Below are 17599 nucleotides of genomic sequence, written 5' to 3' on the forward strand. Positions count from 1 at the left end.
GAGCAGTAGTGGTCCAGTTTTGACTTGTCACTGGCCACCAGGCCCCAGATTTTTCTTTTTGTCATTGGTCACCAGGAACCTACCATAAAGTTGTTGGTGTGAGCAAAAGTAGACATCTGTGTGATGGGAGTTAGTGACGTGAGGTTCTGGGCTACGACTTGGAATTCACTAGTGCCCTCTAGAACTGCCTAGGTCCTGTTACAGAAATACCATTTCCATCATTAAGTAACTTGCTGCTGCACCTGACCTTGGGACTTGGTGGATCATGATGGGTCGCTCTAGTCACTAAATCCTGGATCTTCCATGGTTCCATTCCTTACTGGGGCCCAATATCATGCCAGGAGCTACACTTTTCATACAGCGTTATAGAGGTCATATCCTTGCCTCAGAATGTCTAGATGTCTATCCTCTATCTCTTCTGGTGGAACTTGCCAGAGATTCTGCATGGCCTCTGTCTACCATAGATTATCTCTAGTACATCTCTAGTATCTCTAGTACATTTGAGTTGATTGAACATGAGCAACATGAAGCTTTGCACTGCAGCTTAATCTGCTGAGAGCCCCTTCTTTTCTGGTCCATCAGCCTTCTGATGACTCAGAACTTGAGAAAAATTTTCTAAATGTACAGTTATTTTTCACTGAGCATTAGTTCTCAATTAGGATATAAAAAGATTGAACAAAGATTGAGTTCCTTAAGGGGAGGTACAGGGCAAGGGTCATGATAAGGAATGTGGAGTGTACCCTTCTTGCTGGGCCCTCTTCATTGGCTCTTCATTGATTGCATAGCTGTTAGTGTTTTTTAAATTTTTTTATTTTTAATTTATTTATTTGAAAGAGAAAGAAACATAAGGTAGCAAAGAGAGAGACAGCATGAGTGAGGAGGAGGTGGAGAAGCAGGCTTCTTGCTGAGCAGGGAGCCGGACGCGGGGCTTGATCCCAGGACCCCAGGTTCATGACCTGAGTGGAGGGCAGATGCTTAACCTACTGAGCCACTCAGGTGCCCCCCTCCTTTTTTTTCTTTTAAGATTTTTTTTAAAGCTGTTCATGTTTGAGTTCCTTAGGAGAAAAGCAATAATTGAGAAGCACATCATCTGCTAGCACTGTAGAAACCCAGAGATGCCCCCTTTCTTCACATTGACGTACTGTTGGCATAATAGTGGTACCCTCTTTGAAATGCTCTGACCTTGCCTTTGGGGGCGAAATCTTGCATTGGTATCCTGCTTGGCAGCTCCTGTACTCTGACATCCATGAGTTGCTTCTCCTTTACTGGTGAGACTGACGCCCTGGGTGTCCCACATGAGCACTATTGCCCATTCCCTTCTGTTCCATCTAAGTAGAAGCCACCTGTTCTTATTTTGAGCTTAGCTTTTCTTGTGCTTGCTGAGTTCTCTTTCAGCAGATTGCATTTTTTTTTGCACTTACTTCTGGGAGTCTTGGGTTCCCTAAGCATTTGTTTAGTTTTGGCTGTAGGCATCCATTGTTCAGTGGCAAACCAATCAGGATAGAAGTTGGAGTGTTTCTGCTGTGGGCTGATAAGAGTGGAGCCAACAAACTTACTGATTTCTTGGAGCTCTGGGGGGGGTCTCCTCAGGGCCTCCACACACTGGCAACTGCTAGATTCTTGAGCAGTGTAATGAATCTGTTAGATCTCATAGCATTTTAAAACCCTGCATTGCAGAAAAACAATTATAACTCCATGCTTGAAGAAAAGATGAGTTCTACCCTTACCGTTGAGTTTTACCCTTTCTATTGGTATCTCCCAGCACACCATTGAAAATTTTGTCTTACACCTCCTCTCCTTTTTTTTTTTTTTAAGATTGATTTCTTTATTTTAGGGGAGAGAGAGAGCTCAGGGTGGGAGACAGGCAGAGGGACAGAGAGAATCTCCAGTAGACTCCCTGAGATCATGACCTGAGCCAAAACCAAGAGTCAGGCGCTCAGTTGGACTGAGCCACCCAGGCACCCCACACCTACTCTCTTCTGTAGAGAAGTCTAGAACTCATCCTATAGACTTCCTATGGACTTTGCCCTCAGGCTCTTGGGTTATTATGCTATCCACTTACCCCCACCCCACCCCACCCCCAAGGGAGACTAAAAGCTTATTCCCATTGTCTTCAGTGAAGAATGCCTCCTCATAACTACAATATTATTCCTATTTATGTATGTATGTATATAGGTTCTGTGCCCAGTGCAGAGCCCAGTGCAGGGCTTGGACTCAAGAGTCAAACACTTAACCACCTGAGCCACCCAGGTGCCCCTGATAATCCATTCTTTTTAACTGATGTTGGTGGGTATGCTCCTGACTTTCTTATTTGATCATTCTCTGTGTTGTACTTTCAGGTTTAGGTAGCCGTTTGTGTTACTACAGCTATATGTGATACTGGGGGGTGGGGGGAGAGCACGCCACAGGATTTCTTTCTTTCTTTCTTTTTTTTTTTTAAGATTTTATTTATTTATTTGACAGACAGACCACAAGTAGGCAGAGAGGCAGAGAGAAAGGGGGAAGCAGGTTCCCTGCTGAGCAGAGAGCCTGATGCAGGGCTCAATCCCAGGACCCTGAGATCATGACCTGAGCCAAAGGCAGAGGCTTAACCCACTGAGCCACCCAGGTGCCCCCAGCAGCAGCTTTTCATCTTCTGTAGTGATGTTTCAATTCCTATCCTTATCCTCCATCTCAAGTACTTCCTGCCTGCTCTAGTGTCTTACATTTTCACCTGTTTGTAATGTGGTTTCCAATCCAGGTATCTCAAATTCCAGTTTAACTCTTGAGCTCATCTGTTTCCTCCCTATTCTTCCTTTCTTATATTCCTCCCTTGCTTGCTCCCATCTGCTCTTTGTTTGTAAGGGACTAATAAGGAGATCTGATGAGCTCTTCTTATATAAAATTTTGAACAGTATACACCAAAGCCTGTGTTCTCCTCACTGCCATCCCACTCCACTGCCCTTCTTACTACCCGCCATCCCATTTCCAGTACGGTGACTTCTACTTCTTATTGTCATCTTGGTGTGTTTAGGTATTCTACTTCCTCTTGAATTAATTGTGGTATTTAATACCATTCTAAAAAAAAAAAAATCATACACTGCTCTATTTTCAGATTTATTCTTATAAAATTATTCATGATGAGAATACTTGCTTCATAAAGTTAGTAAGAGGATTAAATGAATTAATATATTGAAGTAGGTAGACTATATTAAATTTCTTATTTCATACTATTAAAAAAAGTATGATAAGAAAAACCTAATGAACTTAGAGCTAAGATAATTCAAAACATGAAATAAGCCAGAAATATTTTAAGAAGAGGGCTTTTGAGTATATTAAGGTTCCCTGTTTCAGGACTTGGATCTAAATTTCTTTTCTCCTATACCTAGGAGTCACCAGAGGTGATAATAGGAGTGAAGTTCATGAGCTAGTACTTGGATAGAGATTGTTGGATTGGTAATTATTGGCTAAAACTGTAAGGTTTGGAGAGGCATTTTCAGATGCCAGTATACTTCTAAAGAATGTTAGAGTATATATGTGGTTTTTGTAGTGGGTTTAACTCCTCAGTTATGTTCCCTTAAGATATTAATATATATATTTTTAAAGATTTTATTTATTTATTTGACAGAGATCACAAGTAGGCATAGAGGCATAGAGGCAGGCAGAGAGAGAGGAGGAAGCAGGCTCCCCGCCAAGCAGAGAGCCCGATGCGGGACTCAATCCCAGGACCCTGAGATCATGACCTGAGCCGAAGGCAGCGGCTTAACCCACTGAGCCACCCAGGCGCCCCCAAGATATTAATATATTTTTTATTCATTTATTGAACATGTATTGCTTTGGTTAGTAATGTGCCAGAAAATGGAGATTACAAAAGCTGCAAGGTAAGTCCAAACATCACCTGACAATGTATGTCTCTTAATAGGAGGAGTTATATCTGCTTCATTTACTGTTGTATAAGAAGTGTAGAGCACATACCAAGGAATTAATAAGTAGTTTTTAAATGAATGTTAGCCAAGAGCCGTGAAGCAGCTATGGTACATGTTCTGGGTGCACCAGCCGTACAGAGATAGGACACGTCTCTCAGCCTGATGAGTAAGATGAGGGATTGCCTGCCAAGATTACTCATAGACCAAGTCTTAAAGAATAAATTAAAGTTAACCTGGTAAAGCCTAGAGGCTGTGCAGAAGAATGGAAGTTTGGGGGAATGCCTGTGAACATAGAGTGCTACAGTGATTTCAGTATAGTCGGAGCATTGTAAGGATATGGAGGAGTGGGAGCATGGTGTTAGAAAACCCTGCAGAAGCCAGGTTCTAACAATTCTTCTTATGTCTTCGTCATTCCACCCTATTAAAGTGCATATATTCATGGATTTTTAAGCAGAGAATATGACAAGTTCATTTGTTCTAGATGTTAACATTTATTAAATGTGACCATTTACTAGGATGTACAGCAAATTCTAATACATTTCAAAATATAAATAATTCTGATACATTCCAAATAATCATATCAACCATATTTTCTGCCAAGAAATGCACTTAAGTTAAAAATGAGTAACAGGGGCGCCTTAGTGGCTCAGTCGGTTTAAGTGTCTGCCTTCAGATCAGGTCATGATCCTGGGGTTCTGGGATCGATCCCCACATCTGACTCCCTGCTTGGCAGGGAGCCTGCTCCTCCCTCTCTTCCCAGCTCCTGCTCTCTCTTGCTATTTCGGTCTCTCTCTCTCTCAAATAAATAAATAAATAAATAATCCTTAAAAAAAATCTTAAAAAACGAATAACAAACAGTATATACAAATCTGTGGTTATAAATTTAAAAACATACTTCTGTAACCCCACAGGTGAAAAGTAAAATTGCAATACAAATCAGAAAACACCTAAAACTAAACAATACAGAAAATTTGGATATTAATACTTGCCTGACACACTGAAGCCTTAAATACTCATGTTAAAAATACTAATAAGCTAAGCATCTAACAAATGAGGAAAAGAACAACAGAATAAATTCAAGAGAGGTAAAAGCCAGCATTTCTGCAGCTTCTGGGTGGTATAGTCAGTTGAGTGTCCCACTCTCGGTTTTGGCTTAGGTTGTGATCTCAGCGTTGTGGGATAAAGTCCTATGTTGGGCTTTGTGCTCAGCTGGGAGTCTGCTTGGACTTTCTCCCTCTCCCTCTGCCCACCCACCTTGTACATGTGTGTGTGCTCTTTCTCTCAGATAAATAAATAAATAAATAAATAAATCTTAAAACAACAACAACAAAAAACTCCATACTTACTATCTAGCCCTTGCATTGTTCCATATGCTTTACAGGGATTATCTTATTTAATCTTTATAACCTTGTGGAGTGACTACTGTTATTATTCCCATTTTATAGATGAGAGGACTGAGGCACAGAGAGAAACTTCTGCAAGCTTCTAGCTAATCTGTGATAGAATTGGGGTTTGAAATTAATGGAAAATTTATTTTTTAAGACACATAAGAGAGGATTACAAAAACCAAAAATTTGTTCTTGAAAAGGCCAATTTTCATAAATAGACCATTTGAACAATCAAGAAAAACCCAGGAAGCACACATAGTATTGGGCATGTAAAGGGGAGAGTGTAACTTCAAATATAGAAGAGATTTTTTTTTCTTAAAAATAAGAGAATAACTTAAGTAACCTCATGTCAGTACATTTTATCATTTAAATAAAATGACAATATTCTTTTAAAAAATGAAACAATAAATTGACTCTGACTAAATAGAAAACCTGGATTTTTTTAATAATTATTAGAGAAATTTGATTTATATTGAAAGACAGTTCCCTCCCATGTGCTCACGGATAAGCCCTTGGCCCAGATGATTTTATTATTTTTTAAAGAGTTTATTTTTACGTAGTCTCTACATTCAGTGTGGGGTTTGGACTCAGTCCTAGGATCAAAAGTCATGTATTTCAACATCTGAACCAACCACACACTCCATGGCCCAGATGAATTTAAGACTGACTTTTATCAAACTACTCTAGTGGTAGATATATCCAAATTTATATATATTATACCAGAAAACAGCAAAATAGGGAAAGTTCCTCAGCTTATGCTATGTGGTTAGTATAACTTTGATATAAAAACTAGACATGGATAATACAATAGGCACTTCTTACTTATGAGCATAGATATAAAACCTAACAAAATATTAGCAAAACAAATCTAGGAGTGTATTTAAACAATTGTATCTACAATATTGTGGTACAGTTCTGATAATACCTACCCACAGATATAAGGGCACAGTCCCCAACGAGATTGCCCTTACTTGAGATGCCAGTAACAAGTTTTGGGGTTTCCAGGCTACTTGGACTTCTCACAAACCGGCTGCAAATCCAAAAGGATTCCATGATCCCCTCAGATTTTATCTGACGATTTAGTAAAATGACTCACAGGATTCAAGAAAGTGGTACATGTACAATGATCATTTGATTCTAAGGGGTACAGATTGGGACCAGCCAAGTGAAGAGACACATATGGTGAGGTCTGGGAGTATTCCAGATGGGGAGCCCTTTCTCCCCTGGGAATCAGGGTATGTCATCTTCCTGGAACATTGATGTATTTACTAACCAGGAAACTTATCTTAGCTATGGTATATAGTGTTTTTAATGGTGTTTCATTGTGTAGGTGTAGTTGGATAATTGGCCACATAATTGAACTCAGTATTCAGCCTTGTCCCCTCTCCAACCCTCTGATCACATGGTTGGCCATTTTGGTGACCAGCCTCCATTCTGAGTCATAAAATCAGGTATGATCTATAAGACTTGTGCATAACAAAGACACTGCTAATACTGGGACATTCCAAAGATTTACTTTAGGGGTTCCCTTCTAGGGACAAAGATCAGACAATTTATTATTCAATAATGACAAAATTGAATTTATCCTAGGAATCCAAGGATAGTGTGTTAATTATTGCTGCATAACAATTTATCCCAAAACTTAACACAGGACACTAAGAGCAGTTCACTGATTGATTTTGGTTCAGGGTATCTTAAAAAGAGATCGTAGTTAGGATGTCAGCAGGGGCTGCATTCATCTGAAAGCTTGATTGGGGGGTGGGGAGGGGATCTCCTTCCAAGGTGGTACACTCAAATGACTATTGGCAAGAGGCCTCAGTTCCTCAGCCCAGATTGAATGACCCAGGAAAGAGCAAAGAGAAAGCTGCATTGCCTTTTTAGACTACTCACAGAGCACATACTTTGTCACTTTCACTTTCTGCTGTTTGTTAAAAGGGAGTTATCCAATATAGCATTAGTTCACTTTCACAAATGTGAAAAGATTTGTGGACATCTTTAAGAACTACCACAGATGCTTCACTCTTTAAGAAAGCTCTTAATATGGATTATTGGGATTAATTTTTCAACTAATATGGATTATTGCTAATTAAATTATCCATTAATGCATTGAAGGAGGAAAACACTGATCATATCAATAGATGGAGAAAAAACACAATAAAATTGAACCCCATTTATGTTGAAAACTCTTAACAAACTTAGAAGGGAACTTCTAAGGAGGAATTGACATACATGATATTGAGGCTTTCTATACCTAATGTAGTATGTCTTTCCCTGTGTTAAAAGTATATACTGTGTCCTTCAGGAGTATTTAAAAATTGTCCTTTTTTTTTTTTTTTAAGATTTTATTTATTTATTTGACAGATAGAGATCACAAGTAGACAGAGAGGCTGGCAGAGAAAGAGAGAGGAGGAAGCAGGCTCCCCACCGAGCAGAGAGCATGACGTGTGGCTCGATCCCAGGACCCTAGGATCATGACCCGAGCCAAAGGCAGAGGCTTTAACCCACTGAGCCACCCAGGCACCCAAAAATTGTCCTTATTTAAAAAAAAAAAAATTGTCCATATATCAATGTTGTATTTGGAAGTACAAAATGGTACAGTTCCAGTGAAATTACCAAAATATCTACCAAGACTACAAGTAGAGCCAGAATCCTACTTCTGGACTTTTGCCTTGCAGATTTATTTGCTCAAGCAACAACAGAAGCAGCTATTCGGGCTTATGTATTACTAAGGCTCAGAGAGGGAAGTGAATTGGCCAGGATCAGCTAGCTGGTTAAGGCAGAATTAAAACTAACTCTTAGGTCCCCTGAAAGACTATGCTATATATTATCCTTTATTTAAAAAAAAAAAAAAATTGTGTTTTTTGATGCAGGACTCGAAATCACAACCCTGAGACCTTGACCTGAGCTGAAATCAAGAGTTAGTCACCTAACTGACTGAACCACCCATGCACCCCTTTTTATTTTTTGCTTTTTAATTTCTGTTTTATTTTTTGCCTTTTTAAAAAATAAACATGTAAGTTGGTAGGTATTTACACTAGGTATCTCAGCTGAAAGATACTAAAAGGAGAAAAAAAAAGTACATCCCATGCCATAGAACTTCTTTGGCAAAGCACTCTAAACCAGGCCATTTAGTGGTGGTAATGATCTGACACAGAGTAACAAAATGAAAAGTAGATGTTTTGTCCATAGGCCAGAGTGCTTCCTGGGTTTCCAGGTGCTGCTTCCCATTTAATAAATTGGAATTTGTAATCTTGAGGGTGTTCTTTTGTAGACCTACATTTCGCAAGGTTTAGTTTCCTATAGTTTGTAGTTAAATACAGGGAAGAATTACTAATGATCTGATTGTAATACCCTCTGGTCTTATTCAGGGCCTTTGGTGACTTACAATTTACATATAAATATTACCTTTGAACCTTTACTTGTGCCTCCTTGCTGAAATATTGCAGTCGAGTTTAGATAGTCTTTTGAAGTTCCTTTTGTCAGACCATGTTGTTTGTACCAAAGAGAGGACTGTATTTTCTTTTTGTCTGTGATTATTTCCACAATTATTTAACTTGCTTTAACTATGTGGTACTGTCAAAGTATAACCCAAGCCATTGTTTGCCTTAAGCAATATTTTAGATCTTGAGACGTTATGTTTACTTATACAAGACTTTATTAAGACCTTTTAATTTATATCTCAAACTCGAGTACATGCAGTGAAAAGAGTGGAAAATTTTCCTCACAGGATCTTGACACAAGTCAGGGCTCAAAGTGAGCAGGAGGAAGTGGTGTGGTTTTTGTATCATTTCAGTTGTGTTGAGATAAGGAAATTGAATAGTTTATCCACAGTACAGCCTGTTTGGGAAGGTCTCATTTGTATATAAAAGTAAAAAAATTTGGCATGATGTTTTAATTCCTTTTGCTATATTCAGATTCCCTCAGCAAATATTTATTTAGTACCAACTATGTGCCAAAAGCTCTTCTTAGTGCTAGAAATACAGAGTGAAAAAAAAAAAAACACCCTGCCCTTATAGAGCATACATTCTAGAGCAGGTAGCAAGCAGTAAACAAAATAAATAGTAAATTGTATGTCAAATTGTAGGATGACAAGTGCTGAAGAGAAAAAAAATAGATATATATCAGGGAAGGAGGCTAGGAGTGCCAGGGGTGAAGATAGGATTACAGTTTTAAATAGGGTGAGCAGGAACACTGTTAATAAGAAAGGGATATTTGAGTAAGCCCTTGGAAGAAGTGAGGTAGCAAATCATACAGATGTCTAGGGGAGGAATGTTCTAGGCAGAGGGACCCATGAATACAAAGGTCCTGCAGCAGAGCCAGGCCTGGTATGTGTCAGGGACAAGGAAGTCAGTGCAGCTGGAGTGGAGGAGCTGGAGTCCTTCGGGCCATTACAGACTTCAGCTCTTACTGTTTGTTGAGCAGGGGGGTGATGTGACCTAGTGTGCTTCCTGTCACTACTTTGGCTACTGTGTTGAGAATATACTATAGTGGACAAGGGTAGAAGTGGGGAGACTGGTTAGGAAGCTATTTGGTAATCCAGGCAAACAGTGTTTGTGTCTTGGACCAGAGAGCAGGGGAGGTGATGAGACGTGCATAGGTTCCCAGTATATTTTGAAAGTAGAACCAGCAGGGTTTGCTGAGAGATTGGATATGGACTATGAGAAGAAAGGAGGAAATGGCCAAGAATGACTTCCAAGATTTTGGGCTTGAGATACTTGAAAAGTAGAGAGGCCATTAGCTGAGATAGGAAAGACTGAGGAGGCTAGCAGATTTGGAGGGTAAGACGAGAAAGACCAGGAGTAATAAATTATGTAGCTGCTGGACACATTATTAGGTAAATTTGTATACTACTAGAGCTATCTTTAATTCTCATACCGGTCTATGTTATTGTTTATTCAGAGTTACTAATTTTATGCTAATCTAACCCAGAATACTTAAGTGTTCCTTTCTCTTAAACCTTCCTATCGACTGGAATGTTTTTGGTTCTAAAGGAAAAACTAACTCCCTGTGACCTAAAAAATAAAAGGGAATTTATTGACTATAAACTGAAAAGTGCCTGTTATTCAGGCTTCGGGCAAGGTTGATGCTCACTGATGGCTGTAAGGACCTGGCTTCTTTTAGTCTCCTGGCTCTGCCTTCTGGTTCCCCTTCTGGTGCCAACATAACTGCCAAAAGCTTCTTGGGCAGCTGTTTTCTTGGGCCTATTCACTCTGAAAGAGGGACGGTGTCTCTGCAGGCCTAGCCACAGTCCTGAGACTATATTAGACTGGCTTTCCCCTGAACTTTTCATTCTGGCGTGGAGGATGGAATATGCTGAGTGGCTTAGTCTGGAACAGAGTCTCTACTCCGGAGCTTAAGGGAAACCTGTGTGCTCTGGATTTTTTTTTTTTTTTTTTTTTTTAATGGTAAATAGAGGGGCGCCTGGGTGGCTCAGTGGATTAAAGCCTCTGCCTTCAGCTCAGGTCATGATCTCAGGGTCCTGGGATTGAGCCCCGCATGGGGCTCTCTGCTCAGTGGGGAGCCTGCTTCCCTTCCTCTTTCTCTGCCTGCCTCTCTGCCTACTTGTGATCTCAATCTCTCTGTCAAATAAATAAATAAAACCGTTTTTAAAAAAAAATTGTAAATAGAGAAAAAAGTGGAAAGAAACTGATTTTCAGCTGTTTTTGCCTTATGCAGGTACTTATGCAGCTAGAATAGGAGTCTTTTTTAAGTGGCCAAAAGAGAGGGAAAAAAAGTAAAGTGAAAGTAAAATTGCATTTAGACATTAGTTCGAACAAGGTAATTTTTCTTCCTAGAGGCCTAATACTATTGCATCTTGGATATCTAGAACCACAGAGGAGCCTTTAGATAATGAAAAACAGTAGTCAGGTCATTTAGTCAAGAATCTGTATTTTTCAATAGAGCACTATTGACATTTGGTTAAGACAGCTCTTTGTTTTGAGGGATCATCCCTGCATATTATATTGCGTTTTCTATTTTGGTCCTTTGTCACCAACCAAAAAGTCACCCACATATTTCCAGATCTTCTTAGAGAGGGACACACTTGCAAAAGCTCATGACTGGGGCGCCTGGATGGCTCAGTGGGTTAAAGCCTCTGCCTTCGGCTCAGGTCATGATCCCAGGGTCCTGGGATTGAGCCCCGCATCAAGCTCTCTGCTCAGCGGGGAGCCTGCTTCCCCCTCTCTCCCTGCTTGTGATCTGTCAAATAAATAAATAAAATCTTTAAAAAAAAAAAAGCTCATGACTGTTTTTGAAAGGTTGATTTTTCATATTGAGGGCATAAATACAGACATTTTGATTTAGTTTCCTGAGTGAAATATGGGTAGAGGTTTTTTGTTCTTATTTTTGAAGTTCTGCTTTGTTCTCCCCTCTCCCTTAGTTTTAGAAGTTGGATATATTCCACTGAAAGATTGATCTAGCATTTGAATTAGTTTTTTGGCCACATCTATTTATTGAGTTAACCCAGAAACCCTTTGATTACATGTAATCTTGCTTATGGAAATGAGAAATCTGTTTTGAGAACCAAATTTTGGTATTCTTTTAGGCATCTTGACTTTGGGTCACATAGGTTAGAATAGGAAGCTCAGCCAAACCGGAACAAACTTCTAACCTGGAGAGGTTATAATTATTTGTGGGAGAAGAAATGAAATGTACTGAGTCTAGAAGATTTCATTTCTGAGGTCAGAACATCTTAGAACTCTTTGAATATACATATATTAAAATGCAGTTTATAAGCACTTGGGAAATGTTACCTATGTTGTTGGCTTCTGCTTAGTGAAGTAAATATATATAAAAATGTGTGTGGTGTGTGTGTAGTCTGTTCAGTCTCTGAGGTCAGTTTTCTGAAGTATTTGTATCAATCAGGGCCCAGTCAGGAACTACAGTGGCTGTTTTCACAGGAAGAATTTGATATAGGGAATTGACTACAAAGGTATTAGGGAATTGAAAAAGCCAACGAAACACTAGTATTAAGCAGAAATGGTCATGTGGGAAGCAGCTACCACCCAGAAGAGACTGAGGTTTCAGAACCTAGATGCTTGGAGAATGTGTGCCCCAGTGGAGGCAGCTCAGAGCCCAGCTGTGGCTGGCCCCTGAGGAGCTTGGAACATAGGTCCTGAGATGCTGGCTCTCGGACTTCGAGGTGCTGGCACCCCTGGGTCAGAATGTGGGCCATGAGCATGGTTCTGGAAGTGTGGCAGGAAGCTGGAAACTAGAACCTACTGGCTGCTGCCTTTGTGGAGAGTGTGGCTCAGATGGCTGACTGGGAATAGCAGAGTCTGGAGGAAGCAAGTCCCTTCACCCTCTTCCAGCTTTCTCTCTTTCCCTTGTTGGCAGAGCCTGTGAGGGAGCTAGCTGGTGAAAAGACCTGTTAGCATTATCCCAGCTCAGTGTCACACAGTAGAGTATTGAGAGTTTTTCCCATATCTGAGCAGCAGTGGTGTATAATGAGGAGTATACTATTTTCAGGGTTTTTTTTTCCTCATTACCTGCCTCCTACTGACTTCGCAGCAGTGGGTGGAATTTGGGCTTTGTCAGCACCAGACTTGATTCTAACTGGTTGTGTGATCTTGGGCAAGTTTCTTAACTCGGCTGTGCTTCACTTTTTCCTTGAAGAGTTGTAAAGTTGAAGAAAAATCTTACGTGGCTCAATAAAAAATAACTTCCTGTTTCCTCTTTGATGGATTTACTCATGTAAATCTGGATAAAACACGGCCCTTGGCGTTCAAAGACCTGGGGCTTAGTTGTTCCCCAAGTTGCTAGCTATATGAAATTCAAGTCGCTTTAGCTCGCAGAGCTTGTCTTTCCTCTGTCAGAGTAGGAATAATTTTACTTCCTGTAAGGGTCATACAGATGGTTTAATGTACATAAAACTAACTTGCAAATTATAAAGACAGGTAATGCTAACCTAAAGTTACCACTAAATAATATTTATGAGTTTCTCTCATTTAATCTACACAGAGGACCTAGATCTGTTGTATGCTAGACCTTGAATTCTTCACTGCCATTTTATACTGATTTTATCTGTGTAAAAATACTGTGCAGAAAACACAGGTGTATTGTTCACCGTTTCCCCTAATACACCTGAACGGGGGATGACCAACACTGCTCCTTCCAGGCATCTCTGCAACTACTGATTCACTTTGCTTGTTTTTTGGTCATCTGTGCTTATTCCAGAGGAGAGACAGAAGAACACCCAGACCTCTCTATGGACAGCTGGCAGTAAGACTCTCTTCTGAGCACAGTCGTGCCAAAGATTAATGTATAGCCTAATCTAGTTCTTATTTGTGAGCTTTTTCATTTAATAGAAATAAATGAACAAAAAAAACCTTTGGACCAACTAGATTAGGGGATTTGTAGTACAAAGTTGAATGGTTGAAAATAGATCTCCTTTAAAAGAAAAATAAGTTCATAAACCAGGAAGCATTTATTGTGCATCTGATATTGAGCCCCAGGTGTGAGATGTAATAGTATAAATGCGTCAGCAGTGTATAATGCTGTACTTGTTTGATTTGCCTTTCTGTTCCTGGAAGAATTCATACTTGTGTTGGGAAGAGTAGTCTGTTGGCCCAGAAGGAAAGTGAAAGGTTTTGAATGAAGAGGGGACGACTAAGCAGAAATACAAAGGTTAAATGCATTAAAGTTGCTTTGAATAAATAATTGAGCGTTGGGAAAAGGTTAAGTCTAGTTAGAAAGTAACTTCAGTGGTGACGATGAAATTAGTGACCTTAAGGTGTTGAAGACATGGCAATTAGAAATGTCTCTATAAAGTGGAACTTCTCCATCCCTTGTAGCTCAGAATTCAGTGAGATGGTTGGTTCTTTTTGCTCCTTTTTCAGACTTTCCAGAAGACCTCATTATGAATGTGTCACCCACCACAGATTCTCACAGCATAGCCTCCCAAGGCAGACATTTTGGTGAGATTCCTGTGTATTACCACAGATACACTTACATAACTATTTATTTAAGCATGTTTTTTTCTTAAGGGTTTAGTTTAGATTTGGGTGAGATTGTTTTTCACACTGATACAAAAATAGCCATGAGCAGTGTTACTACAGTTGTCTGTGTGTATATTAGCTCAGGGATTGATGGGGGAGAGATGGTTCGAAGTGGGGAAGGAATAGATGGGTTGCTGGTTGAGAGAAAGGACAATATTCTTATGCTAATCTAAGCTCTGGATAAGGAGCAAGGCAGCCACGCAAACAATGGCTGTGGAGCCAGAAAGTCTGCAGTGAGTCTAGTCCTTCTCAGAAAGCTTGTCAGGCCAGGCGCCTGGAGCTGCCTAGGGGGAGGGACCCCTGAAGGGGGAGTTTTCTCCTCACTACTTCATGGAATTGGCAGCTGGCCAGCTTGTTGAAAATTCCCAAACCTCACTACTAGAGAGTAAAAATTAAGGGTGGGGGGCTTAACGGGAAGAGGAAAGAATGACTTTCATCTGTTTTTTCAGCTGACTTCAGCCTTTTCCTGTTTTTTATTCTGACTGAACTATTGGTTCAGCCTTATTTCTGTTTACCAAGCTTTGTAATTTTTTATTTAAAAAGAAATTATTTATAATTTATTGAATAATTTGCCATAGATTATTTTCCTGAAGAAGGAACAGCAATCTATGTATGTAGTAATGGAAAGTGTATTTCAATGCCTATTTGAAATAAATATTTTAAAATAACTTTTAAACACCAGCATCATTTTGAAATTTTGATCACGTGGCAATTTCAGATGTCTGCGTTTCCTTATATCCTTAGCTTTCCAAGATTAGATATTTTAAATTTAATATAAAAATTCCAATGTGTTATTCTAGGAATTTAAAATCTGTTATTTTCAGATGTTAGAATTATAAAATACTCTGTTTCAGGAATGATTGCAAAAATATCGCTACAGTTTTGCTATGTCATGATCACAGAAACAGTTAATATGATGGGACAAATAAAGGGAAAGTCATCAGTATTTATATTATTAATAATGGTAATCACAACCATAACAACAAATGGTTAATACTGAGAAGCACGATGCTAACTCATTTGGGTTAGTAGTATCATTCCCATTGTGTGGCTAAGGAGACTGAGACTTAGACAGCTCAAATAACTTCTCCAAAATTACATCGCAATAAATCCTGGAGCTGATACTTGAAACCAGTAGACTGACATCAGAATTCACTCTCTTAAATTTGCCAGGATATTATATGAGAAGTACCTCTACCTCGAACATAAAATTGACATCATCTTTCTGGAACTCATACCTTAAAGGGCATGTATTTAACAGTATAGAAAGTAGAACTAGCGATGGTTTTCTTCCCACAAGAATGAACCTTTTTGGGGCGCCTGGGTGGCTCAGTGGGTTAAGCCGCTGCCTTCGGCTCAGGTCATGATCTCAGGGTGCTGGGATCGAGTCCCGCATCGGGCTCTCTGCTCAGTGGGGAGCCTGCTTCCCTCTGTCTCTCTCTGCCTGCCTCTCCATCTACTTGTGATTTCTCTCTGTCAAATAAATAAATAAATAAAATCTTTAAAAAAAAAAAAAGAATGAACCTTATTTGTTGAGATAATTTTAAAGGAAAGAGCATACTTTTGGTTACTCCTTTGAAAGAAAGGTGTTACTTATATTTACCAGTTAGTTCCTTGGGCATTGTGACTGTCTTATACTTCTGCTATTACGCTCTGAATTGACTATGCTTTCCAGACTTCTGTTTTTTAGTTGCCTGTGCAATAACTTACGGTGATTAGGCTTTTTATTATTTTAGCAGATTTCTTATAATGACTCTATTATATAGTAGTGAATGTTTTCTGTTGCCACTCAACAAATTACCCCAAAACCTAACAGCTTAAAACAAGCATTTATGATCTCCCACATTTTCTGACGGTCTGGAATCCACCAGAGGCTTACCTGGATGGGTCTGGGGTAGAGTCTTGTGAATTGTGCTGGTGAAGATGCAGTCACCTGAAAGCCTCCTGGGGGCTGCAGTATCCCTGTGCACGCCGGCTCACTCCCATGCTGTTGGTGGGAGGCCTCGGCTCCCCGCCACATGGCCCTCGGGGTAAGGCTGCTTGAGTGTCCTGATGACATGGTAGCTAGCTTCTCTCAAAGTGGATTTCTCAAGAAAGAACAAGGTGGAATCAGAATTGCCTTTTATGATCTAGTCTCTCACGTCTCACTCTGTGGTCTCCATCTCATTTTATTTGTTAGAAGTGACTCATTAAAACCAGTGGGAGTTCTAGGCCGGGAAGTAGGCTCCTCCTGTTGAAGGTACTGTCACAGCACTCGTGGACATGTTTTAGATTACCACAGTGCTCTTTTGGTAGATTGTTGTTTTTTTTTAACCTGTGAAGAAGTATCACTTGTGAATAGTGGTTTATATTCCAACTGTGCTAATATACGCTATATTAATACTGCACATGGTCGGTTCTAGACCATGAATTTATTTTATTAGTGAATGCCAAATAAAGATATGTGGTGTTAATGCTTTTATTAATCCCATTTTTAAATGAATGTTGGTGTTCTGGGGCCCTCTTTTCTTTTCATTCTTAGAAGGCCATCTCATACAAAGCCATAGCTTCAAATACTCTATACTGTTGATGTAATAGATTGGTATCTTTAGTACCTAAAGTGTCCTTTAAGCTTCATGCCCATTAGACATTCCCTTTGGGTAATCTCAAATGTCTAAAATTGAACCCTTGATCTCTTCTCCTCGCTCCTTTCAAAATCTGCTTGTCCTTATTTCAGTAATTGCTTATGCCAGAAATGTGGAGATCTTCTTTGACACTCACTCTTCGTCACCCCCATATCTAATGCAATACTAAGCCCTATTAAATCTGGTTATGAAATATACGTTGAACCCGTCCATTATACCACCACTATCCAAATCTTAACCACCATTGTCCCTCTCCTAAACTACTACACTGTCTTTCTCACTGGTCTATTTGCTTCGGCTTTTGTCCCCTTCAGTCCATTATATAGACACCAGATAATTGCTTTCCCATCCCACTTAGACTTAAATCCCATACTCTTCATACACTCTTGCCTGATCTTGTCCTTGTTTTTCCTATTTCTTCAAACCCACATCCCACCAACTACCCCTTATTCTCACCATTCCAGAAATATCGTTTTTCATTGTTCTTTTCTGCCTTAAGATCCTTGTATAGGCTGTTCCTTATGCCTAGAACTCACCCCTGTTTCTTTACCTGGCTAACTCTAATTCTTCAGATGTCAACTTAAATGTCGCTTTTTAGCATGGCTTCCCTTAGTCTTTCCAGATGAGATTAGGTCACCACCCCATGCCTCTCTTGGACCTGGCACTTTTCTTTCCTTACACTTAGC

The 17599-nt window shown here is 39.7% G+C and overlaps 1 protein-coding gene and 1 pseudogene across 2 annotated transcripts in view; one reads left to right on the plus strand and one right to left on the minus strand.

Moving 5' to 3' along the window:
• The window catches only part of BMPR1A (bone morphogenetic protein receptor type 1A), a 140141-nt gene that overhangs the window by 83600 nt on the left and 38942 nt on the right, over positions 1 to 17599 (plus strand). Inside the window, exon 3 of one of the 2 annotated variants that reach the window (XM_032311940.1) lies at positions 14131 to 14208. The exons of the other annotated variant lie outside the window; for it this stretch is intronic. The gene's annotated coding sequence lies outside the window, so the exon portion shown is untranslated. The remainder of the gene's footprint in view (positions 1 to 14130; positions 14209 to 17599) is intronic. 2 annotated transcript variants of the gene reach the window in all.
• LOC116572820 lies at positions 1032 to 16275 on the minus strand (annotated as a pseudogene).

Source organism: Mustela erminea, chromosome 14 (assembly GCF_009829155.1).
Source record: "Mustela erminea isolate mMusErm1 chromosome 14, mMusErm1.Pri, whole genome shotgun sequence".
NCBI classification, from domain to species: Eukaryota; Metazoa; Chordata; class Mammalia; order Carnivora; family Mustelidae; genus Mustela; species Mustela erminea.